This window comes from Oryctolagus cuniculus, chromosome 8, assembly GCF_051225735.1.
Source record: "Oryctolagus cuniculus isolate XC-2025 breed Fujian yellow rabbit chromosome 8, ASM5122573v1, whole genome shotgun sequence".
In the NCBI taxonomy this organism is placed as follows: domain Eukaryota; kingdom Metazoa; phylum Chordata; class Mammalia; order Lagomorpha; family Leporidae; genus Oryctolagus; species Oryctolagus cuniculus.
Genome location: NC_142874.1, coordinates 91,489,967 through 91,516,441, shown reverse-complemented (window position 1 = coordinate 91,516,441; position 26,475 = coordinate 91,489,967). Strand labels below are relative to the sequence as shown.

The window sequence follows — 26,475 nt, the reverse complement described above, 5'->3', positions numbered from 1 at the left end:
CATCAATTAAACTTCAGAGATATTTTTGGTATTTTGACAATAACAGTTTTATTGAGATACAAAGATCAGAATATAGGAATACCATTTATCAATAAGAATGTGAAAATTTCAGCCTCAGGAACTCTGACTCTCGAGCTGGGGAAGATGTTTGAAAACAAGACATGTTACTATATATGTACATGTTACAACTGAATGAAATACAGAAATTAGTTTGAAATTTTGACTGTCAAATTTATATGCTCTAAATGTCCAATTGTATTCTGGTTGATTAGAAAGATTATATTTTCAGAATAAAATGCTGTTGAGATATCTGAGAAAGAATATATTTTGTTGTTTTTTTTTTTAGGAGTTCGGAAAAGCTGAAGGTAACAAAGTGACCAAAGACTGCCTTAGGATTTTCACAAAACTTAATAGATGTGTGGCCCTAAATGCATTGTATGGTAAACCCTCTTCCTAGGTCAGGATATGCTAATATTTGAGCTAACTTTGTAATGCTTATTTCACAGAATCATTTCTTTGCTCATGCTCTATCTGGGAAAAAAATTGTAGTTTTTACTTTTCAAGAAATTGAGGCTGATAGAGGTTAAAGTGCCTTGTTAGGGATCACAGATACAATTATATATTATACCTGGAATATTACTCATCTTCTGATAGTTGCATCCAACTATTAGGTATGGAGATGTATTGTTTAAAACATATCACTGTAAAAATATTACATATTAAGATAAATAGCCCATACATAAATTTGAAGTGAAGGATGGCCCAAGTCCTTGGTCCCCTGCACCCACATGGGAGACTCAAGGGAAGTTCCTGGCTTCTGGTTTCAGATTGGCCCAGCTCTGGCCATTGCGACCATTTGGGTAGTGAACTAGCAGATGGAAGATCTCTCTCTGTTTCAGCTTCTCCCCCCGCCCCACTGTAACTCTGACTTTTAAATAGATAAATAAATCTTAAAAAAAAATGAGATGAGAGGATGTGTCATAGGTCTGTCAGGGAGAAGAGCAGAGACAGCTGTTATTACAATAACCTCAGTATTTGGGCTAACTTTGTAGTGTATGTTACCCAGAATTATTTATTTTCTTATGCTTTCTCTAGCTGGGAGAGTGCACAATTGTAAAAAATGATTTTGACACCAGCAAATGCTGGTAGGAAATGCATCAGGAAATCTATATGGCTGTAGTGGAATGAAAGGGAGAGAATGAAAACTAAAGTAAAAGAGTGAGTGCAGGGATGCAAGAAGATGGACTATAGGCTTGGGAACATCATGGAGAACAAGATTTTATACTTTGGGCCTTTGGAGCACTGGACTAAGAGACATGTTCTGACTTGTGTTTTCAAAGGAGAACCTTGATTACTTGTGTTTAGAATAGAATGTGGAGAACATGTATGTATATAATTGTCACATCATCTAGGTTAATTGATGTTTATCATTGCATAGCATTGTTATATGATAATTTTGACTTAACGTCTCATTTTTGTTAGATAAATATGATCACCTTTGCTTTCTTTTGGTTAAGTTTGCATATAGTATCTTTATTCCTATCCATTTGCTTTCAGTTTTTGTGTGTTTTCAAGTCTAAAGTAAGACTCTTGTTTTTTTTTCAAAAGCTATTCAGTCACTCTATTCCTTTTGATTGTGCAGTTTATCCGTTTACATTCTGAGTAATTACTGATAGAGAAAGACTGACCTTGGCCGTTTTGTCCATTGTTTTGTACCTTCCTTGTGGCAGTTTGCTTTTATTTTGCTCCTTTCAAGATTTTCACTTTGTCTTTTGATGGTTTGATTATAATGCATGCATTTTGGCATCTTTAGTTTGTGACACTTTTAGTCATTTGAACTTACTAAATTTGGATATCCATTTTCCTCCTCAGATTTGGGAAGTTTTTAGTTGTAATTTCTTCAAATAAGCTTTAATTCCTTTTCTCCTGAGATTTCCATAATACATAAATCAATTTGTTTGATAGTGTCCCATAACACTTTTAAGTGTTCTTCATTCTTTTTCTAATTTGTTCATCTGACTTAATAATTTAAAATGATCTGTATTGAGGTGCCTAATTCTTTGCTCTGCTGTTGAGCTACTCCAGTGACTTTTCAACTCAGTTATTGTATTCTTCAAATACGGAATTTCAATTGGTTATTTTTACTGTTTCTACCTATTTCTTAATATTTCCACTTTGTTCTTAATATGCTATCCCTCTTAGTATTTTTTTTTGTTTGTTCTACTTAATACTTTTGGTTGAATACTGTAATCAATACACAATTCTTCTTAAGTGCCGAAACTTAACTGAAAAGTGATCACTGTTAAATATAAGAGTGGGAATAAGAGAGGGAAGAGATGTGCAATTAGGGACATGCTCAAGCTGACTTACCTCAAACGGTAGAGTTAGAAACATACCAGGGGATTCCAATTCAATCCCATCAAGGTGGCATGTACCAATGCCATCTCACTAGTCCCAGTGATCAATTTCTGTTCACAATTGATCAGAATAATAGGACTAAGAACCAAAGGGATCACATAAACAAGACTAGTGTCTGCTAATACTAGCTGATAGAATCAAAAAGGGAGAGAATGATCCAACATGGGAAGTGAGATCCACAGCAGACCCATAGAATGGCAGATGTCCTAAACAGCACTCTGGCCTCAGAATCAGCCCTTAAGGCATTCGGATATGGCTGAAGAGCCCATGAGAGTATTTCAGGCATGGAAAGCCAAGACACTCGGGGAAAAAAAGAAAACCTAAATGAAAGATCTCCGCGAGTGAGATCCCAGTGGAAAGAATGGGCCAGCAAAGAAGGAGGTACCTTTCTCTGAAGGGAGGAGAGAACTTCCACTTTGACCATGGCCTTGTCTAAATATGATCAGAGTCAGTGAACTCAGGGGGCTTCCATAGCCTTGGCAACTCATGACAAGAGCCTAGGGTGATTACTGACACCTTAAACAAGAGTGTCAATTTGTTAAGTCAACAACAGGAGTCACTGTGCACTTACTCCTCATGTAGGATCTTTGTCCTTAGTGTGCTGTACATTGAGATTTAATGCTATAACTAGCACTCAAACAGTATTTTTCACTTTATGTTTCTGTGTGGGAGCAAACTGTTGAAATCTTTACTTAATGTATGCTAAACTGATCTTTTGTATATAAAGAGAATTGAAAATGAATCTTGATGTGAATGGAAGGGGAGAGGGAGTGGGAAAGGGGAGGGTTGCGGGTGGGAGGGACGTTATGGGGGGAAGCCATTGTAATCCATAAGCTGTACTTTGGAAATTTATATTCATTAAATAAAAGTTAAAAAAAGGCTAAAAAATATTTCTACTTTGTTAATTGCTTTTGTGATTTGATTTGGCTGGTTCCAAGTTTCTTGTAACTCATGGGCTCTCTGGTGTCTCTTCTTAGAAGGACTCTGATCCTTTTGGTTTAGGGCTCCCTCTTATGGCTTCATTTAACTTTAATTACTCTCTTATATACTCTATCTCCTAAAATAGGGTGTTAAGATATCAGCATATCAACTTGGGAACAGAGAACATAATTCAGTTTGTTTTAGATCGGTTTCTAGAGATTTACTTTGTTCCTTTGAGCTGAGTGTCCCTGTTTCTTTATATTCCTTATTATTGTTATTTATGTACTTTTCTCTCTGGGATTTGCACATTTGATGAAGTCAGCCCCCTATGCACATCTTTGCTAAGGAACAGGCCCTTACTTAAGTCATGCCTGTTAGATTTTGGGAGCCTTTCAAGACTTTTCTCAGTCTACATCATTTTAAAGGGATTTCAGGATTCCTTTTCAGGGCTTGTATTCTCTTGCTCTATGTGCTGTCAGTCTGCAGTATTGTAGGTTCGCCTTGTGCTGTTCTGAACCTCCTAATTCTCTTTTGTTCTCAGTTGTCTGGAGGCATCTAATTTATGCTGGTTCTTTGTTGGTGCTCCAAATTAGGCAATATGAGCCGGTGCCGCGGCTCACTAGGCTAATCCTCCACCTTGCGGCGCCGGCACACCGGGTTCTAGTCCCGGTCGGGGTGCCGGATTCTGTCCCGGTTGCCCCTCTTCCAGGCCAGCTCTCTGCTGTGGCCAGGGAGTGCAGCAGAGGATGGCCCAAGTGCTTGGGCCCTGCACCCCATGGGAGACCAGGATAAATACCTGGCTCCTGCCATCGGATCAGCGCAGCGCGCCGACCGCGGCGGCCATTGGAGGGTGAACCAATGGCAAAGGAAGACCTTTCTCTCTGTCTCACTCTCTCACTGTCCACTCTGCCTGTCGAAAAAAAACAAACAAACAAAAAAAGCCAAAACCAAAACAAAACAAAAAACAAATTAGGCAATATGAGAAGCAGACCCTTGAGTAACTCTGAAAATCTAGAACAGTGGATGTGTGAGGGTGTCCACTCTTCTTTTCCCTCTTAAGGGATAATGCATGAGTTGGGAACTTTCTGTCCATTAAATTAAACTGTGCTGGCTTAGGGGAAGGGCCATTGGTGAACTGCAATGGCTTGTCTAATCCACATCAAAGCGATTCTTGACTTTTACTGCCTGGAATATTAAACTTCTTAACTTGTTTCTGGAATTATTGAAAATAATTATTGAAAATAATTGAAAAATGTATATTTTTGTTAGATTGCTAGCTTTTTCAGGGATTGAGCTCTGAGGCTTCCTGTTCAGCCACTTTGCAAATGTGGTTCTTGATCCACATTTCTTCTGAAAAGTCCTATACTCCATCTTCTGCATACATATAATTACACAAAATAGTGTTACATGGTCCCTAGCTGCAAGAGTGGCTATATAATATAATTTTTCAAAATGTGTTTGTTATTAAGAGAAAATTAGAGAACTTATAGCAGTTAGTCCAGAAAACTTAGCTACTTACTATTCACTTATACATACCCTTCCTTCCATAAGTTCATGGAACAGTCACCTTCTTGAGAGAGAGGGAGAAGAGCAGAAAGAGAGAGAGAGAGAGAGAGAGAACTTTAAATTCTCATTTAGCCCCTCTATTCTGCTAAAAGTCCAGAATTCTGGAGTTATGTGAAGTCCTGTCCATTGAATCCTAATATTCTTTTTCAGGTTCATCATGCTATAAAGCAAAAGTAAGTTATCTGGTTCAAGGACATGATCCCCAATTATAATTGTGGCAAAACAAATAAGCAAACAAACAAATAAACAAGATAATCACAGCAAAATACCTACAAAAAGGCCCACTGGCTGCTCTGAAAAGCCATCTTTGCATTGTTCCCGGGCCCGGCTCCCCGCTCGCCGCAGCCGCCTCCGCCGCCGCCGCCGCCGCCGCGGACTCCGGCAGCTTTGTCGCCAGAGCCCCCGAACGCCCGCTTTCTCTCGAGTCCGCTGCCTCGGATCCCCGGCGTGCCCCACCATGTCCGACGCGGCCGTGGACACCAGCTCCGAGATCACCACCAAGGACTTGAAGGAGAAGAAGGAAGTGGTGGAGGAGGCGGAGAATGGGAGAGACGCCCCCGCCAACGGCAACGCCAATGAGGAGAACGGGGAGCAGGAGGCGGACAACGAGGTAGACGAGGAAGAGGAGGAAGGTGGCGAGGAGGAAGAGGAGGAGGAAGAGGGCGATGGTGAGGAAGAGGACGGAGACGAAGACGAGGAGGCCGAGGCGGCTACAGGAGGACGACGTGGACACCAAGAAGCAGAAGACCGACGAGGATGACTAGACCGCAAGGCAGAAGGCACCCGTGAACCCGAGGCCGCCGTGACCTTCCACCCTCACTCCCGTCTCCCCCAACGTGGTCACCTCCGAGTAGAGGCCGCCCGCGCCCCTGCGGACGCAGCGCTCACGCCCACAAACCCAGTGAATTCGCAACAGGGGAGGGACAGCACCAAACTCCAGGCCCTGCTTTCTTTCTTAAAAGTACTTTAAAAAGGAAAATTTGTTTGTATTTTTTATTTACATTTTATATTTTTGTACATATTGTTAGGGGTCAGCCATTTTTAATGATCTCGGATGACCAGACCAGCCTTCGAGCGTCCTCTGTCCTACTTCTGACTTTACTTGTGGTGTGACCATGTTCATTCTAATCTCAAAGGAGAAAAAAAACCTTGTAAAAAAAGCAAAAACGACAACAAAAAAACAATCTTATTCCGAGCATTCCAGTAACTTTTTTTGTGTATGTACTTAGCTGTACTATAAGTAGTTGGTTTGTATGAGATGGTTAAAAAGGCCAAAGATAAAAGGTTTCTTTTTTTCCTTTTTTTGTCTATGAAGTTGCTGTTTATTTTTTTTGGCCTGTTTGATGTATGTGTGAAACAATGTTGTCCAACAATAAACCGGAATTTTATTTTGCTGAGTTGTTCTAAAAAAAAAAAAAAAAAAAAAAAAAAAAAAAAAAAAAAAACCTACAAAAGGAGAAAATTATATATGCAAATAGTTATTGTCTATAACATTGTTCAGATGATGTTGAGAAGGAATATTAAGGACTTACTGCCTTGCCTGAGGGTTAAGGTCCTTGATTAGACCATTTGGCAAATCTTGGTTCTGTTATATGGGGAATTTTTCCTAGTCCACTATCTTCTGTATCCTCTGGTAGATTTTAACTTTTTAACTGAATTATATTATTACATGCAATAGTCAATGAACACACACATATATTCTATTCATATAGTTCATATTCATGAAAAATAAATTTCTATAAGTGAAATTTTGTTTTAAAATTTTTTATATATTTATTCAAAAAGCAGGGGAAAGAAAGAGAGGGAGAGTTTCACACACAATCTGATCCTGAAATGAGGCTGTCTGATGTTTTCTAAGGATTCTACTCTGTTATTTATTTATTATTTTATTGGGAAATAAAAAATTAGAGGAAATCCTTTATTTTCTGACAGACTCCAGTTAATTGACATTCAGATTGTGGGCAGTAATGATTCAGTAAAGGACTAGGACAGAATTGCTAACATAGGAGTGGTAGGAATTGTTGGGGAATGGTATGAATTGCATAACAACTGTCATGTGAAAATTTATGCCCAGTTTTGCTACATCTTTCAGTTATTTAACAGAGTAACTGGGTACTTTATATCTTGTATCCTGTTAAAAAAATTAAAATATGGCATAGACCAAACAAAGCAAGTCTGTGAACTGTATTTGGTCTATAGCTTAGGAGTTTATGGTTTATAACTTCTGCGAAAGGAGATCTTTATGCTTTGGCTAATATCTCAGGGTTTTTGCCTTCTCTTTACTATAAATAGAACACCAAATGTCACTACCACTTTAAAACAATTTCATATCTTATGAAGACTTTTGCCTGGGGTGAGTAAAGAGTTCACTAGAGAAGCAGTACGATAGATAGCAACTGCTTGAGGAAAGGGCTCACCAAGGATTAGAGTTTAGTGCAATAAAGATAGTGTTTATTTCAGTGGCTTTTAGCAGATTTATGGAGTTGTGTAGCCATTATTGTAGTACAGTTTTAAAACTTTTACATCACTGCTTAAATATGCCTGGATGCCATTTCCAATTAATCCCAATTCTACCTCCTTCACTCTCAGGCAACCACTGATGTGTTTTCTGTCTCTATACATTTTCCTTTTCTGCATATTTCATGCAGATGGAACCACACAACATGTCATCTGTGTTGTATGTGTATGGCTTCCTTCATTTATCATAATGTTTTTGAGGTTGAGTAATTTTCATGAATAAATACTTCTGTTTGTTGGATGGCTGTGCTTGATTTCCTGAAGGCTGAAACAGTTGCCTTTGACAGTTTTGTCCAGCCTCAGACTTGCTTTTGGGCATCAGCGTTATGACTTTCTCACCTCTTCATGCTGGATGTGAATTTCCTTTTTGGTAAATATTTTGATTGAATTTCTCTCCATTTTAAGGAATTTAACAGGAAAGTTTCAAATTTCTGAAAGAAAATCCTGGCTGATTTCATTCATTTCATGGTGTTTTGTCCTTATCCTGAGTTTCTTGAAATTTTCTTAGACTCTTTGCTGTCCTCCAGGTGTTGGTTCTCAAAGACCATGGTTATATCCTTCAGCTCTGCTCAATCTTTCTGTTTAAACTGTTCAAAGTCAAAGTCACAGAGGAAAGCAGATTCTTGCTTTATAAGCCTCAGTTTATGGGAGACTCCCTCCATCTGCCTTTCTAGATATTCCATGGGGTCATATCCAATCCAGCGCATTAAGTCCCTGCTTATCTTGCACAGAGATAGTGAAGTACCATCTTTTCCTGGGCTTCAGATGGGAGATAGCGCACAGATTATTTGGGTCTTAGAAATTCAATCCTATTTAGGGGTTCATCATTACCCCCTCCATATCTCAACCCATCCTGAAGGGCCTCTTGCAAGGAAGCACTGTCTTCTACAGGACGTGGGAAGTTAAATATTAGGCAACTTCTGATTTCTCAAATTCCTCTGTTCAGTGACCTTATCTGGTTGGCCATGCAGTGTTTTAAGTATCTCTATTTTTCTTAGTTTGTTATTTATATCATGAAATCCATGCCCTGAATTCATTATAGTTTCAGATTTTAATATTTGAAAGTTTCAAAGTTTGAAACTCAAAAGTCTGTTTTGCTTAAAATATTTCCTCTGCCAGGAGTTTCAGAAAGTTGTTTTAAAATCCTGAAGCCATGAGATAGTTTCTTTTTGTAAGAAATGATTTTCTGTGATATAATCCTTTCTTTGGAGACATAATAGGCATTTTGCTTTATGAGAGGAAGGAACATGGGATAAAATGAATAATCAGGGCAAAAAATACATCAGTTAATGTAAATAAAGCTTATTTCACCACATACATGTTTCAAAACTACAAAAAGTCATTGTTGAAAAACCTGGGGCTATTCAATGGCAAGTAATGTGAGTTAATAAATCTACTTCATATTTTCAATATTTATTTTCTTCTCTTTATTGTTTTTTTCCAAAGTACCAAAGAAATCAACAACTCAAACTAGTTAGTTAATATTGATAAATAAAATTGTGCTGTATGCCTATGATTTCCAGATAATATGTACAGATTACAAATAGCCTTTTGTAACTCTGCACATAAAAAAAGAGAATTTCATTCTAGCTTTGGCAATTGGAATGAGTGAGGAGAGAAGAGACAGAATAAAGACAGAAGAATGAGTTTGGTGCAGGGATTGGCTTGTGATGTGCTAAATGCTTCATGGCCTGACTCTTTGCGGGTTTGAGGCGCACTTTGTGTATGAGGTGGCTTCAAAAAGTTTGTGGGGAGCAACTGGGAGCAACTCGGACTAGACTAAGTTACTGGAATTAAGACTTATTCTATGCATCTGCTCTCCCACAATATGGCGCTGGGAGAGGAGGAAACAGCTTCTACACAGCTGCCTCCAGTTCAACCAATAAGCAGCAGGAGCTGCTCCTGATTGGAGGAGAGCAGCGTACTCGGCGTGTGGGTAGCAGAGTTGGGATTGGCGGAAGAGGACTATAAAGGAGGAGAAAGACAACATGCACCAGGAACATCTATCTGAAGGAACACCTGTGCAGCCCCCGAGAGAGCCGGCCAGTGGTGTGCCACTCCCCTGCGGAAGTGGGGAAAGTGGCAGGCGGAACCGCCCTTCCATGGAGGTGGAAGGGATGGTAGCCAACCCGGGAAGAACCAGCAGCAAACCCCGGGAGGGCCGAGCAGACAAAAGAACAACGCAGGGTCCTGTGTCGTTCCTCCACGAAGAGGGGGAGTGACATAATGGTGCCGTGACTCGGATAGGAAACCTAAGCAGGGCTTAGTTTCGTTCCTCCATGAAGAGGGGGAGCGACATAATGGTGCCTTGACTCGGATAGGAAACTTAGGAGGGAAGAAACGGGAAGAAGTGGGAAAATACCGGAGAGAGAGACTAGCAAAGAGCCTAGGGAAAAGCCGGACAGAAAAGGTGCCGGAAGAAGCTATCGAAAGCCTAGGCATAGACTCAGATACAGACTATGGCGGGGAAGCTGGGAGAAATCTCTAAGGTCAAAAGTGAAACCTAGAAGAAACTTAGACTCGGATACAGACTGTGGGGAGAAGCCAGGAGAAATGAGAGGGGAATGTTGTTGGAAGAAAAGTTAGGAAACATACCGGGTAGAGAAAAATATGTTAGGGAGGATGAAGCCGCGGGGGCAGGCTGAGGCAGAGACGTAAGCTACCTCGGGATTCGTCGAGTCAGCCCGGGGAATAAGGGGCGAAAATCTGGAACCAGAGGCAGAGACGTGGGCCAGGTTGGAATCCGTCAGATTAGCCCGGGGAGCAAAAGACGGGAAGCCAAACTGAAAGGCGCAGACGTGAGCTAGGTTGAATTCGCCAGGTTAGCCCGGGGAACTTAGACTGAATACCGGTGGCGGAAACGTGAGCTAGGCTGTGTGACTCGCGGAAGCCTCCGCGCACAGAGAGCGCATGGGGCGCGAATAGATAGGGAACATGGGGCTAGTGCGAAGGCCGTGGTGCGGGCATGAAGGGGCGCGGAGACTGCGGAGCTTGCGCGAAGACGGGAAGCTGTGCAGATGCGAGAAGCGCGGGCTGAAGCGGTGTAGAGCCGGGAAGCCGCCGCGGGGCAAGGCGCCGAGAAGCAGCCTCGGGGCGGGCGCCGGGAAGCCATGGGGATAAGAGAAACAAGTTTAGAAGTAAAATGAGAGAAATAGGAATGCTGGCAGATAGAAGTAAAATAGCAGAAATAGGAATGCCCGGAAGCCGCAGGGTCTGCGCGCCAGTGCTCGAAGGGGAGTGCGTGCCACACAGACAACAGCGGGGAGGCTTGGGACGTCCAGGGCTCCGAGTCCACACATCGGTGCTGGAAGGGGAACGGACCTGCGTGGAGAGTGTGGGAGCCCACAGTTCGGGACACCAGCGGCAGACTCAACACACCAGCGCTGGAACGCGAGGTGAGCCGAACCTCAATAGCCCGAGACACCGGCAGGCAAGCGGAGAGAGGAGACTAGAGGGAACGACCCCCGGGGCGGGGGGGAAGTTCACCTGGCTAGCTGGAAGAGAGAGAGAGAGAGAAAAAAAAGGTGACTGGTACGGACACGGGTTTCTCTCTCTCCGCTCACCTCTCAAGGGCGAGCAAGACAAAGAGCAGGCGCCATCTTGGACATACGTCATAAGCAGAGCGACCTCAGGTCCACACCGGCCCTGAGCCTAGCAGAAAAACCTGACTCTGGGCGGGGCGAATTAACAGGAGATTAGGACCTAATAAATTTGTGGTGCTACTGAACTGAGACAGTGAAAAAAGAGACGGTGGGGGAGAGAACTCACGGAATTCACGTGAGCACTCTCCAGAGACGCTACAATTCCGTAACTTTGGAAACCCAGTGGGAGACTGAAGGAGAATTTGAGCCCACTCTGAGGGCCGAACAGATTCCCTGTGTGGTCTTTGGGAAAGAGCTTCTGATCTCTGGCTCCTGTGGGTATATCATTTGCCTGCTAACTACCTCCAACTTCGTTCAGCTGTGCAGAATAACTTCCCTTTTGAATCAAAAAAAAAAAAAAAAAAAAAAAGAAAGAGAGAGAGAGAGGTTTACCATGCCTAACCTGGGAATGTCACCTTTGGCACACCAAACAGAGCTCTCAGGCCACACCCATCTCAAGCCCTAAGGCTCCATCAAAAACAGATAGTCCACTTAATCTAGAGTCACAGTATAACAAGAAAAAGCACCACAGTGAAGAAACCAAATATCTCCAATATGCCAAATAACAAACGCAAAAACCAAGGTAATAAAAACAAGGAAGTCACCATGACGCCCTCAAATGAAAAAGACACCCCAATTCAAGATTATGAAGATGATGACATAGAAGAAATGCAAGAAGCAGATCTCAAAAAATTGATAAGAACATTAAGAAGTTCTCAAAAACAAATTCTTGAACTACAGAAATCCTTAATGGACAAGATAGAAAATCTCTCTCGTGAAAATGAAATATTAAGGAGGAATCAAAATGAAATGAAACAACTAGTACAACAGGAAACTGGGATAGTGACTGAAGTGAAGAATTCAATAGATCAAATGAAAAACACAATAGAGAGCCTTACAAACAGAATGGGTGAAGCAGAAGAGAGAATATCGGACTTAGAAGACAGAGAACAGGAAAGGATACAGTCAGACCAAAGAAAAGAAGAGGAAATTAGAAATCTAAAACATATTGTCGGGAATCTTCAGGATACTATTAAAAAACCCAACATTCGGGTTCTAGGAGTTCCTGAAGGCATGGAGAGGGAGAAAGGATTAGAAGGCCTTTTTAGTGAGATATTAGCAGAAAATTTCCCAGGTTTGGAGAAGGACAGAGAAATTCTAGTACAGGAAGCTCACAGAACCCCTAATAAACACGACCAAAAGAGATCCTCACCACGACACGTTGTAATTAAACTCTCCACAGTGAAACATAAAGAAAAGATCCTAAAATGTGCAAGAGAGAAACGTCAGATTACTCTCAGAGGATCTCCAATCAGACTCACAGCTGACTTCTCATCAGAAACCCTACAAGCTAGGCGGGAATGGCGAGATATAGCCCAGGTACTAAGAGAGAAAAACTGCCAGCCCAGAATATTATATCCTGCCAAGCTCTCATTTGTGAATGAAGGTGAAATAAAGACTTTTCATAGCAAACAGAAATTGAAAGAATTTTTGCCACTCGTCCAGCCCTGCAAAAGATGCTTAAAGATGTGTTACGCACAGAAACACGGGCATCAATATAAAGAAGGTAAAGGAAGGAAACCTCACAGCAAAAGATCACAGGGAATTCAAAGCATATATTAGAACTTATCTTTGGCAAATGGCAGGGCAAAGTTACCACTTATCATTAGTCACATTGAACGTGAATGGCCTGAACTGTCCAGTTAAAAGACACAGATTGGCTGATTGGGTTAAGGAACAAAACCCATCTATTTGCTGCTTACAAGAAACACATCTTTCCAACAAAGATCCATACAGACTGAAAGTGAAAGGCTGGAAAAAGATATACCATGCCAACAGAAATGAAAAAAGAGTGGGTGTAGCCATCTTAATATCGGACAACATAAACTTTACCACAAAAACTGTTAAGAAAGACAAAGAGGGACACTACATAATAATTAAGGGATCAATTCAACCGGAAGATATAACAATTATCAATGTATATGCACCTAACTACAGGGCACCGGTTTATCTAAAAGATTTGTTAACGGACTTAAAGGGAGACTTAGACCCCAATACAATAGTACTGGGGGACTTCAATACTCCACTCTCAGAAATAGACAGATCAATAGGACAGAAGATCAACAAGGATACAGTAGATTGAAACGACACTATAGCCCAAATGGATCTAACAGATATATACAGAACTTTCAATCCTACAGCTAAAGATTTTACATTCTTCTCAGCAGTACATGGAACCTTCTCTAGGATTGACCACATACTAGGCCATAAAGCAAGTCTCAGCAAATTCAAAACAATTAGAATCATACCATGCAGCTTCTCAGACCATAAAGGAATGAAGTTGGAAATTAGCAACTCAGGAATCCCTAGAGCATACAGAAACACATGGAGATTGGACAACATGCTCCTGAATGAACAATGGGTCATAGAAGAAATCAAAAGAGAAATCAAAAACTTTCTGGAAGTAAATGAGGATAACAGCACAACATACCAAAACTTATGGGACGCAGCAAAAGCAGTGTTAAGAGGAAAGTTTATATCAATAGGTGCCTACATCAAGAAATTGGAAAGGCACCAAATAGATGAGCTTTCAATTCACCTCAAGGATCTAGAAAACCTACAGCAAACCAGACCCAAATCTAGTAGGAGAAGAGAAATAATTAAAATCAGAGAAGAAATCAACAGGATTGAATCAAGAAAAACATTCCAAAAAATCAGCCAAAAGAGGAGCTGGTTTTTTGAAAAAATAAACAAAATTGACACCCCATTGGCCCCACTAACTAAAAAAAGAAGAGAAAAGACCCAAATCAATAAAATCAGAGATGAAAAAGGAAATGTAACAACAGACACCACAGAAATAAAAAGAATCATCAGAATTTACTACAAGGACTTGTATGCCAGCAAACAGGGAAACCTATCAGAAATGGATAGATTCCTGGACACATGCAACCTACCTAAATTGAACCAGGAAGACATCAAAAACCTAAACAGACCCATAACTGAGACAGAAATTGAAACAGTAATAAAGGCCCTCCCAACAAAGAAAAGCCCAGGACCAGATGGATTCACTGCTGAATTCTACCAGAGATTTAACAAGAACTAACTCCAATTTTTCTCAAACTATTCAGAACAATCGAAAAAGAGGGAATCCTCCCAAATTCTTTCTATGAAGCCAGCATCACCTTAATTCCTAAACCAGAAAAAGATGCAGCACTGAAAGAGAATTACAGACCAATATCCCTGATGAACATAGATGCAAAAATCCTCAATAAAATTCTTGCCAATAGATCGCAACAACACATCAGAAAGATCATCCACCCAGACCAAGTGGGATTTATCCCTGGTATTTAGGGATGGTTTAATGTGCACAAGACAATCAATGTGATACACCACATTAACAGACTGCAGAAGAAAAACCATATGATTATCTCAATAGATGCCGAGAAAGCATTTGATAAAATACAACACCCGTTCATGATGAAAACTCTAAGCAAACTGGGTTTGGAAGGAACATTCCTCAATACAATCAAAGCAATCTATGAAAAACCCATGGCCAGCATCCTATTGAATGGGGAAAAGTTGGAAGCATTTCCACTGAGATCTGGTACCAGACAGGGATGTCCACTCTCACCACTGCTATTCAATATAGTTCTGGAGGTTCTAGCCAGAGCCATCAGACAAGAAAAAGAAATCAAAGGAATACAAATTGGGAAGGAAGAACTCAAACTATCCCTCTTTGCAGATGACATGATTCTTTATTTAGGGGACCCAAAGAACTCTACTAAGAGACTATTGGAACTCATAGAAGAGTTTGGCAAAGTAGCAGGATATAAAATCAATGCACAAAAATCAACAGCCTTTGTATACACAGAAAATGCCATGGCTGAGGAAGAACTTCTAAGATCAATCCCATTCACAATAGCTACAAAAACAATCAAATACCTTGGAGTAAACTTAACCAAGGACGTTAAAGATCTCTACGATGAAAATTACAAAACCTTAAAGAAAGAAATAGAAGAGGATACCAAAAAATGGAAACATCTTCCTTGCTCATGGATTGGAAGAATCAATATCATCACAATGTCCATTCTCCCAAAAGCAATTTATAAATTCAATGCAATACCAATCAAGATACCGAAGACCTTCTCAGATCTGGAAAAAATGATGCTGAAATTTATATGGAGGCACAAGAGACCTCGAATAGCTAAAGCTTCTTGTACAATAAAAACAAAGCCGGAGGCATCACAATACCAGATTTCAGGACATACTACAGGGCAGTTGTAATCAAAACAGCATGGTACTGGTACAGAAACAGATGGATAGACCAATGGAACAGAATTGAAATACCAGAAATCAACCCAAACATCTACAGCCAACTTATATTTGATCAAGGATCCAAAACCAATCCCTGGAGCAAGGACAGTCTATTCAATAAATGGTGCTGGGAATTTGGATTTCCACGTGCAGAATCATGAAGCAAGACCCCTACCTTTCACCTTACACAAAAATCCACTCAACATGGATTAAAGACCTAAATCTATGACCTGACACCATCAAGTTACTAGAGAACATTGGAGAAACCCTTCAAGATATTGGCACATGTCGCTCCCCGTCTTTGTGGAGGAACGACACAGGACCCTGCGCTGTTCTTTCGTCTGCTCGGCCCTCCCCGGGTTTGCTGCTGGTTCTTCCCGGGTTGGCTACCATCCCTTCCAGCTCCATGGAAGGGCGGTTCCCCCTGCCACATTCCCCACTTCCGCGGGGGAGCGGCACACCGCCGGCCGGCTCTCTCGGGGGCTGCACAGGTGTTCCCCTTAGATGTTCCTCCTAGATGTTCCTGGTGCATGCCGTCTCTCTCCTCCTTTATAGTCCTCCGCCAATCCCAACTCGGCTGCCCACACGCCGAGTACACTGCTCTCCTCCAATCAGGAGCAGCTCTTGCAGCTTATCAAGTTGGTAAGGGGCAGCTGGGTAGAAGCTGTATGCTCCTCTCCCAGCGCCACATTGTGGGACAGCAGATGCATAGAATAAGTCTTAATTCCAGTAACTTAGTCTAGTCCGGGTTGCTCTCCACAGATCCCCCTTTCTTTTTATTTTTTGGCGGTGATACGCGCCTGTCTTCGGTGCCCCATGGCACACACTCTGCTCTGCTTGCTAGAGTTGCCCACAGGTGCTTACAAGTCCTACCAATCAGGCAAACCAAATCCGGGTCCTCTCTTCGCCATGTTGTGAGGAGGTTTTTAGGCGCTGATGCGTGCCTGTGTTCAGTGCCCTGCAGCGCATGCTCTGCTCTGCTAGAACTGCCTGCAGGTGCTTACAAGTCCTAGCAATCAGGCAAACCGAATCCAAGCCTTCTCATTGCCGTATTGTGGGGAGACTTACTGGTGTTGATTCGTGCCTATCTTCGGTGACCTGCAGCGCATAAGCTGCTAGCCACCCGCAGGTGCTTATCGTCCTAATCAGGCAGACCGAATCCAAGCTCTCTCATTGCCGTGTTGTGGGGAGGCCTTTCTCTATTTCTCTAACTCCCAGCATTCCTATTTCTCCTATTTTACTTCTATCTACCAGCATTCCTATTTCTCTCATTTTACTTCTAAACTTCTGTTTCTCTTATCCCTGCGGTTTCCCGGCGCCCGCCCCGAGGCTGCTTCTCGGTGGCTTGCCCTGCGGCAGCTTCACGGCTCTGCGCGGCTTCCCGGCGCCTCGCCCCGCTGGCGGGCTCCCGGCTCTGCGCGGCTCGGCTTCGCGCGCGCACTCCGCGGTCTCCACGCCCTTCGCGTCCGCACCACGGCCTTGCGCTAGCCCCGGGTTCCCTATCTACTTGTGCCCCATGCGCTCTCTCTGCGCGCTCGGCTTCCACAAGTCACACAGCACAGCTCACATTTCCGCCACCACCGGTATTCAGTCCAAGTTCCCCGGACTAACCTGGGGAATTCCAACCTGGCGGCCCACGTCTCTGCCTCTGGTTCCAGATTTTCGCCTTTTGCTCCCCGGGCTGACTTGAAGAATTCCAAGATGGCTTCCGTTTCCGCCTTGGCCTGCACTCGCGGCTTCATCCTCCCTAACATTTTTCTCTACCCGGTATGTTTCCCTAAGTTTTCTTCCAACAATATTCCTCCCTCATTTCTCCTGGCCTCTCCCCACAGTCCGTATCCAAGTCTAAGTTTCTTATAGGTTTCACTTTCACTTTCAACCTGCAGTCCGTATCTGAGTCTAAGTTTCTTCTCGCTTTCACTTTAAATCCTAACTTCTTTCCCACAGTCCGTATCCGAGTCTATGCCTAGGCTTTCGATAGCTTCTTCCGGCACCTCTTCTGTCTGGCTTTTCCCTAGGCTCTTTGCTAGTCTCTCTCTCCGGTATTTTCCCACTTCTTCCCGTTTCTTCCCTCCTAGGTTCCCTATCCCTCCTAGGTTTCCGATCCGAGTCACGGCACCATTATGTCGCTCCCCCTCTTTGTGGAGGAATGACACAGGACCCTGCGCTGTTCTTTTGTCTGCTCGGCCCTCCCCGGGTTTGCTGCTGGTTCTTCCCGGGTTGGCTACCATCCCTTCCACCTCCGTGGAAGAGTAGTTCCCCCTGCCACTTTTCCCCACTTCCGCGGGGGAGCGGCACACCGCCGGCCGGCTCTCTCGGGGGCTGCACATGTGTTCCCCTTAGATGTTCCTCCTAGATGTTCCTGGTGCATGCCGTCTCTCTCCTCCTTTATAGTCCTCCTCCGCCAATCCCAACTCGGCTGCCCACACGCCGAGTACGCTGCTCTCATCCAATCAGGAGCAGCTCTTGCAGCTTATCCAGTTGGTAAGGGGCAGCTGGGTAGAAGCTGTATGCTCCTCTCCCAGCGCCACATTGTGGGAGAGCAGATGCATAGAATAAGTCTTAATTCCAGTAACTTAGTCTAGTCCGGGTTGCTCCCCACAGGCACAGGCAAAGAATTTCTGGAAAAGACCCGGGAGGCACAGGCAGTCAAAGCCAAAATCAACTATTGGGATTGCATCAAATTGAGATGTTTCTGTACTGCAAAAGAAACAGTCAGGAGAGTGAAGAGACAACCGACAGAATGGGAAAAAATATTTGCAAACTATGCAACAGATAAAGAGTTAATAACCAGAATCTACAAAGAGATCAAGAAACTCCACAAAAACAAAACAAACAACCCACTTAAGAGATGGGCCAAGGACCTCAATAGACATTTTTCAAAAGAGGAAATCCAAATGGCCAACAGGCACATGAAAAAATTGTTCAAGGTCATTAGCAATCAGGGAAATGCAAATCAAAACCACAATGAGGTTTCACCTCACCCCGGTTAGAATGGCTCCCATTCAGAAATCTACCAACAACAGATGCAGGCGAGGATGTGGGGAAAAAGGGACACTAACCCACTGTTGGGGGGAATGCAAACTGGTCTAGCCACTATGGAAGTCAATCTGGAGATTCCTCAGAAACCTGAAGATAACCCTACCGTTCGACCCAGCCATCCCACTCCTTGGAATTTACCCAAAGGAATTTAAATTGGCAAACAAAAAAGCTGTCTGCACCCTAATGTTTATTGCAGCTCAATTCACAATAGCTAAGACCTGGAACCAACCTAAATGCCCATCAACGGTAGACTGGATAAAGAAATTATGGGATATGTACTCTTTAGAATTCTATACCACAGTAAGAAACAATGAAATCCAGTCATTTGCAACAAAATGGAGGAATCTGGAACACATCATGCTGAGTGAAATAAGCCAATCCCAAAGGGACAAATACCATATGTTCTCCCTGATCGGTGACAACAGACTGACCACCAAAAAGGAAACCTCCTGAAGTGAAATGGACACTATGGGAAACGGTGACTTGATCAGCATAGCCCTGACTGTTAATGAACAACTTAATACATTATCCCTCTTAGTAGTTTTTTTGTCTGTTCTACTTAATATGACTGGTTTAATTCTGCAATTATTACACAGTTATTCTTAAGTGTTGAAAATTAACTGAAATGTGATCCCTGTTAAACATAAGAGTGGGAATAAGAGAGGGAAGAGATGTATAATTTGGGACATGCTCAAGCTGACTTGCCCCAAATGGTAGAGTTAGAAACATACCAGGGGATTCCAATTCAATCCCATCAAGGTGGCATGTACCAATGCCATCTCACTATTGCAAGTGATCAATTTCAGTTCACAATTGATCATAATGAAAGGACTAAGAGTCAAAGGGAGCACATAAACAAGTCTAGTACCTGCTAACACTAACCGATGGAATAAATAAAGGGGAGAGTGATCCAACATGGGAAGTGAGATACTCAGCAGACTCATAGAATGGCAGATGTCCTAAATAGCACTCTGGCCTCAGAATCAGCCCTAAAGGCATTCGGATCTGGCTGAAAAGCCCATGAGAGTATTTCAGGCATGGAAAGCCAAGACACTCTGGCAAAAGATCTCTGCGAGTGAGATCCCAGTGGAAAGAACAGGTCTTCAAAGAAGGAGGTACCTTTCTCTGAAGGGAGGAGAGAACCTCCACTTTGACTATGACCTTGTCTAAACAAGATAAGAATCGGAGAACTCAGAGGGCTTCCATAGCCTTGGAAACTCATGACTGGAGCATAGGGAGATTACTGATGCCATAGACTGGAGTGTCAATTGGTAAAGTCAACAACAGGAGTCACTGTGCACTTACTCCTCAGGTAGGATCTCTGTCCTTAATGTGCTGTGCATTGAGATTTAATGCTATAACGAATACTCCAACAATATAGTTCACTTTGTGTTTCTATGGGGGTATACTTAATGTATACTAAACTGATCCTCTGGGAAAAAAAAAAAAAGAAATTATCAACTCCCAACTTGACTCTCACTGGGATTAAACATGACAATAGGTCTGATCTGATTTCATCATCATTTAAAAAAATCATCTATTATTTATTACTTTATGTTTCTGTGTGGGAGCAAACTGTTGAAATCCTTACTTAATGTATACTAAGCTGATCTTCTGTATATTAAGAGAAACGAAAATGAATCTTGATGTGAATGGAAGGGGAGAGGGAGTGGGAAAGGGGAGGGTTGTGGGTGGGAGGGACGGTATGGGGGGGAAGCCATTGTAATCCATAAATCGTACTTTGGAAATTTATATTCATTAAATAAAAGTTAAAAAAAAAGAAATAGGAATGCCCGGAGATAGAGAAATAGAGAAAAATAAGGCCTCCCCACACCACAGCAATGAGAGAGCTTGGATTCGGTCTGCCTGATTAGTAAGCCGATAAGCACCTGGGGGCGGCTAGCAGCTTATGTGCCGCAGGTCACCGAAGACAGGCACGTTATCAACACCAATAAGTCTCCCCACAAGACGGCAATGAGAAGGCTTGGATTCGGTTTGCCTGATTGGTAGGGCTTGTAAGCACCTGCAGGCAGTTCTAGTAGAGCAGAGCATGCGCTGCAGGGCACCGAACTCAGGCACGCATCAGCGCCTAAAAACCTCCTCACAACATGGCGAAGAGAGGACCCGGATTCGGTTTGCCTGATTGATAGGGCTTGTAAACACCTGTGGGCAACTCTAGCAAGTAGAGCAGAGTGTGTGCCGTGGGGCACCGAAGACAGGCGTGTATCAATGCCAAAAATAAAAAGAAAGGGGGATCTGTGGGGAGCAACTGGGAGCAACTGAGACTAGACTAAGTTACTGGAATTAAGACTTATTCTATGCATCTGCTCTCCCACAATATGGCGCTGGGAGAGGAGGAAACAGCTTCTGCACAGCTGCCTCCAGTTCAACCAATAAACTGTAGGACCTACTCCTGATTGGAGGAGAGCAGCGTACTCGGTGTGTGGGTAGCAGAGTTGGGATTGGTGGAAGAGGACTATAAAGGAGGAGAGAGACAACATGCACCAGGAACATCTAAGGGGAACATCTATCTGAAGGAACACCTGTGCAGCCCCCAAGAGAGCCGGCCATCGGTGTGCCGCTCCCCCACGGAAGTGGGGAAAGTGGCAGGCGGAACCGCCCTTCCACGGAGGTGGAAGGGTCGGTAGCCAACCCAGGAAGAACCAGCAGCAAACCCGGGGAGGGCCGAGCAGACGAAAGAACAACGCAGGGTCCTGTTTCGTTCCTCTATGAAGAGGGGGAGTGACAAAGTTCATGGAAGATACATATGTTGCAAACACTATTCATAGATTTCAAAAGTTTAGCATAAAAATATATTTATCCTTAAACTCCATTTTCCCAAGAACTCCTTGACCACCTCTGAAGCCTCTTGCCCCATTATCTCTGAATTTGATTTTCCATCATTATTTCAATGATATCTCCTTGTATTTCTTTCTTTCTTTACACACACCATTTTGAAAACTGATGAAATTGGGGGTGGCATAGCTGGTAAAACAGCCACCTGATGTGCCAGTATCCCATATGGGTTCCAGTTCAAGTCCTTGCTGCTCTACTCTGATCTCTCTCTCTGCTATGGCCTGGGAAAGCAGTAGAAGATGGCCGAAGTTCTTGGGCCCCTGTACCCACGTGGGAGACTTAGAAGAAGCTCCTGGTTCCTGGCTCTGGATTGGCTCAGTTTCAGCCATTGTGGCCATTTGGGGAGTGAACCAGAGGAAGGAAGACCTCTCTCTCTCTCTCTCTGCTTCTGCTTCTCTGTAACTCCGACTTTCAAATAAATAAATAAATCTTAAAAATTTTTTTGAATGAGATGGTTTCAAAAAGCAATGAAATTATTTTTTGCTTTCTTCCCTCATAACAAACCATATTAGTGTGGGAGATTGATAAACACCAAACAAAAACCATAATTTGGAAACAAAAACTCTCTTTTGCCTTTTCCTCTCTGGAAGTCAATAAAATTTTCTGTAAGATTATTCAAATTTCAGCACAAAATGCAAGAAATAACATCTCTAATTGTATGAATGGATGATTGGCTTTAGAATATATTACACTTCAAAACTAAGAGAGAATTAGACTTGCAGGAAATAATCTATATTTTCCATATAATTTTCTACATTGCTGTGTCTTATCAGCAGTAGTTGATATTTTAGTAAATTGACTGAGTGCATTCATTATAAGGAATTTCCTGATACAAACAGAAAGATACAAGTGGCATGTATTTTTAAAAATATGATGAATATTATTTTAAAATTTATAAAAATGAGAAAAACTAGTTATTTTGTTGCAGTTTTAGAAAAACTTAAACTTGTTTAAAAATTGTTTATCATAAACAATTAAATTTTCATCCTGTACTTTAAAAATTTTTCAAAATTAAAATATATGATTGATAGCTTATAAAATACATTCTTGATTGCAAGGAAGCAAACTGAGATCCTCATTTTGGAATAGTCTTGTTATTTCTTTTGGGATTAATAATTCAGCCATGTGGATAATTTTTGTCTTTTCAAGCTTTATTTCTGAAAACACTGGTTGGAAGGCTGGTGTTGTGGTGCAGCAGGTTAAGCCACCATTTTCAATGGTGGCATTACCTATTTGAGTGCTGGTTTGAGTTTGATTCCTCATTGATCCACTTTTGATCCATCTCCTTGCTAATGCATCCAGAAAAGCAACAGAGGATGTCCTAATTGCTTGGGTCCCTGCCACCCATGTGGAAACTTGCATGGAGTTCCTTGCTCCTAGCTTTGGTCTGGCCGAGACCTTGCCATTGTGGTGACTTGAGGGTTGAACCCAGCAGACTTTGCTGTTCTTTTCAAATAAAGAATTAAATCTCATAAAAAGAGAGAAAATGGTAGATGATTGAAATAAATTCTTTTTTGATCAGTTTATTCAAAGTCCTTTAGTTATGTTTTTATATACTTATGTTTGACATAGAGTAGGCATTCAATAAATTTCTGTTGAATTGATGAATGCCTGTGTTTGTCAAATGTTTATAGGATGAAAATGAAATGATAAATGAACATGAATGTTGTACATTCCTTTGCAAGAAATCTCCCTTCATATCCTGTGGCCCAATACTTTCCTTAGGGGAGAAGTCAAAGAACAACATGCATAATCAAAGTCTCCAGGGGAAGTCCCAGCAGTGCCAGATTTGGAAGCTTAGTCCCACATGTGTCTTACTTCTTGATGGGGGGCTCTTCTCTGTGATTTGTTCTAGGGATGCAAATTCTCCCACTTTTCTTCTTTACAAACCCTTTATTTTTATTTATTTTATTTATTTATTTTTTGACAGGCAGAGTGGACAGTGAGAGAGAGAGAGACAGAGAAAAAGGTCTTCCTTTGCCGTTGGTTCACCCTCCATTGGCCGCTGCGGCTGGTGTGCTACGGCCTGCGCACTGTGCTGATCCGATGGCAGGAGCCAGGTACTTCTCCTGGTCTCCCATAGGGTGCAGGGCTCAAGTACTTGGGCCATCCTCCACTGTACTCCCTGGCCACAGCAGAGAGCTGGCCTGGAAGAGGGGCAACCATGACAGAATCTGGCGCCCCGACCGGGACTAGAACCCGGGGTGCCGGCACTGTAAGGTGGAGGATTAGCCTAGTGAGCCACGGCACCGGCTTTTACAAACCCTTACAGCAATACTTTCCAGTACTTCTCAAACTTCCATGTGCATACAAATTATGTTATTTACTAACAAAATGTAGCTTTAGTGCTGTTTTTTTATGTTTGTTTCAATGAAAAATGAAATCCTGCTAAAGTTTATTTCAATTAATTTACTAAAAATATGAATAATCAGTAAAGCATAAATAGCTACATTTATTCTCCATGATGCCCAGTTCAATCCTTGGGTTGATTATGAACCATTAAATTGTCTCTTTTGGATTCTGTGGGAATATCTGAATGCCACTCATGATTAGTGAATGTGGTCTGTGTATTGTCCTTCTTCAGGGATGGTTAAATAAGCTTGTGTTGTATTTCAAATCCTCTGTATGGTTTATTTATAAACTATTTTTTCTATAGTTCAATACATTGTCATTTTGTGGATGTCTTTTCTTCCATAATAATCTCTTTCCTTACTGTGAGCTGAATGCTAAGTTCATTGTTATTTCATTTCTTCTGACTTTAAACCTTTAGTGTCAGCTAAACTTTTTATTTTCCCAGAGCAGAGAGGGAAATTAAATATTAGCTACAGTGCACTTGAACAAAATGCATACTACTGTTACTGATTGAGTGAATAAATACACACTGAAAAGTCTCTGTGTATAGTCTTTTGAGAGTCTTTGGTTAATTAAATTCTATAAAATCTCGTTCTGCCAAATCAGATTTTTTAAAAAGAAGAGTTTCTCCATAACAGACATTTTTACCAGAGGAGTATCTTACATTGAAAGAAATGACCACTTGTGCAGGGAGAATAATAGCTGCTCCTATGGATGACTGGGTGACAATTATTTCTAATGAAATAATTGACTATAATGTAAGGGGCTCCTGTGGAAAGGAAAGAGCTTGTAATTGGCCTCTACTATAGAGAGTCAGTTATTGCATTAAGGAAACTATTATTTAAGACTCTGTGCATTTCTCCCTCTATGAACTTCATGTGAGATTATTACCTGAATTTCAAACTAATGTTAAAATGATACCACTAAGGGAATATAGTGAAATTCACAGAATTTTTTCAAGAAAATACACATATATAGATTTACTGAACTTGACATAAAACTTCAGAGAATTTACAAAACTCTGCAATAACATTTATAATAACTAAGAGAAAGTGTCATAAAGTGAAGGTTGAGGAAAAAAGGGGAAAGTACTACTAATGAGAAAAACAGAAAACAAGAAATGAAAAATAACAAAGAAGCTTAATGTATTGCCTGTGTTCTTTGGATTATTATCTTACAGTGATGCACAGTTTACAGAGAAATAATTTATTGGGGTGTTCTAAGAAATGACTTTAAGATCAGTGGCAAAGATGAAAAAATAAAAAAAATTTGATAATATGTACAATGATAGACACCAACATAAAAACACAGATATCAGACCTTTAAAATTTATCTTAAGGAAATAAAAAAGGAGGGTGAAAATACAAACTATGGTTTTAGAATTGCAACAGTGGAAAATAGAAGCACTTTGAGTTTAACAATAGAGCTTATATTAATTCAATATGGAATGTTTCCCAGTATACTGCAACACAATTATGAGAAACAATGGTGAATACCAATACTTCTCAGATTTCTTTGTATGTGCAAATCAGTGGCATGTGTTTTTTTTTTCTTTCAAGATTCATTTAGTTGTTTGAAAGGCAGAGTTGCACAGAAAGAGGGAGAGATAGAGAGAGGGAGATCTTCCATCTCCAGATTCAGTTCCCAAAAGACATCAATGGTTGGGGCTGGACCAGGCAAAGACCCAACTCCATCTGGGTCTCCCATGCTGGTGGGAGAGGTCCAAATACTTGGACTATCTGCTGCTGCTTTCTAAGACACATTAACATGGAGCTGGACTGGAAGTGGAGCAACTGGCCCTGAACCACTGCCCATACGGGATGCTGATGTCACAGGCAGTGGCATAACGCACTGCAACACAATGCCAAACCCTCGATAAATGTTGAACAAATTAATTTCTGAGAAAAATTTTGATTTACAACATTTGACAATGTCTGTGATATAAATATTCCACCAGGGCTGGATACAAACTACAATGTGATGCAGCTGCATGCAGAGTTGGGAAGAAATTTGAGCAACTGGTTGCATTAAAATATAAGGCAATTCGAACATGCCAGTGAATTATGAACCATTCGCGATTTTGTTTAAATTCAAATTCTTATTCACTAAGTCTGGGATAATGCCTGAGAATTTTTATATCTAAGAAGCTCTAGGTCATGTTGCTGCTGCTGTTTTGGGTACAAATGGATCATCAGAGTTGTAGAATAATATATAGTGGCAAGGGAAAGAACTGTTTTCAAAATATTTGTATAAGAAAGAAAAGTTACACAATTGTACAAATTGTCATATGATGCCTCTAAGATATATAATATATAGTACAACATAATGTTATATTCATATATGTGATGGTTATACGCACAGTAAGTTAATACAAGTATAACTTGTAAGAATAGAATAACAATGACATTTTCCCTTTCTTTAAAATAAATTTATGGAGAAAATTTCTCCCCTGATTATAAACTTAAGAACAAACCATCTAAATTATGAATCCAAATCTTGATTTAGAAAATAGAATGTGAAGTTTGGATATCCTCTGGAATCCAAAGTTTGTTTAAAATTAAATCAGCAGCTGGCGCCGTGGCTCGATAGGCTAATCCTCTGCCTGCGGCGCTGGCACCCCGGGTTCTAGTCCCGGTCGGGGCGCCAGTTCTTTCCCTGTTGCTCCTCTTCCAGTCCAGCTCTCTGCTGTGGCCCAGGAGTGCAGTGGAGGATGGCCCAGGTGCTTGGGCCCTGCACCGCATGGGAGACCAGGAGAAGCACCTGGCTCCTGGCTTCGGATCAGCATGGTGCGCCAGCCGCAGCAGCCATTGGGGAGTGAACCAATGGAAAAGGAAGACCTTTCTCTCTG

General features: G+C 41.8%; 1 pseudogene; it reads right to left on the bottom strand.

Annotated features, from left to right (window-relative positions):
• The window catches only part of LOC100344931 (coatomer subunit zeta-1 pseudogene), a 43,446-nt pseudogene extending 38,082 nt beyond the window's left edge, over positions 1-5,364 (bottom strand).
• Positions 5,365-26,475: the final 21,111 nt, after the last annotated feature.